The 916-nt window shown below is 51.4% G+C and overlaps 1 non-coding gene across 1 annotated transcript in view; it reads right to left on the minus strand.

Moving 5' to 3' along the window:
- LOC124746696 overlaps positions 1 to 916 on the minus strand; it is a 1,909-nt gene extending 993 nt beyond the window's left edge. The window contains exon 1 of the ribosomal RNA XR_007011460.1: positions 1 to 916. This exon is cut by the window's left edge and continues 993 nt beyond it. This is a non-coding gene — a ribosomal RNA (small subunit ribosomal RNA).

Consider the following 916-nt stretch of genomic DNA (forward strand, 5'->3'; position numbering starts at 1 on the left):
GTCCTATTCCATTATTCCATGCACACAGTATTCAGGCGGGCTTGCCTGCTTTAAGCACTCTAATTTGTTCAAAGTAAACGTGCCGGCCCACCGAGACACTCAATAAAGAGCACCCTGGTAGGATTTCAACGGGGTCCGCCTCGGGACGCACGAGCACGCACGAGGCGGTCGCACGCCTTCAGCTCGCCCCACCGGCAGGACGTCCCACGATACATGCCAGTTAAACACCGACGGGCGGTGAACCAACAGCGTGGGACACAAATCCAACTACGAGCTTTTTAACCGCAACAACTTTAATATACGCTATTGGAGCTGGAATTACCGCGGCTGCTGGCACCAGACTTGCCCTCCAATAGATACTCGTTAAAGGATTTAAAGTGTACTCATTCCGATTACGGGGCCTCGGATGAGTCCCGTATCGTTATTTTTCGTCACTACCTCCCCGTGCCGGGAGTGGGTAATTTGCGCGCCTGCTGCCTTCCTTGGATGTGGTAGCCGTTTCTCAGGCTCCCTCTCCGGAATCGAACCCTGATTCCCCGTTACCCGTTACAACCATGGTAGGCGCAGAACCTACCATCGACAGTTGATAAGGCAGACATTTGAAAGATGCGTCGCCGGTACGAGGACCGTGCGATCAGCCCAAAGTTATTCAGAGTCACCAAGGCAAACGGACCGGACGAGCCGACCGATTGGTTTTGATCTAATAAAAGCGTCCCTTCCATCTCTGGTCGGGACTCTGTTTGCATGTATTAGCTCTAGAATTACCACAGTTATCCAAGTAACGTGGGTACGATCTAAGGAACCATAACTGATTTAATGAGCCATTCGCGGTTTCACCTTAATGCGGCTTGTACTGAGACATGCATGGCTTAATCTTTGAGACAAGCATATGACTACTGGCAGGATCAACCAGGGA

The sequence above is a fragment of the Schistocerca piceifrons genome, unplaced genomic scaffold (genome assembly GCF_021461385.2).
Source record: "Schistocerca piceifrons isolate TAMUIC-IGC-003096 unplaced genomic scaffold, iqSchPice1.1 HiC_scaffold_370, whole genome shotgun sequence".
In the NCBI taxonomy this organism is placed as follows: Eukaryota; Metazoa; Arthropoda; class Insecta; order Orthoptera; family Acrididae; genus Schistocerca; species Schistocerca piceifrons.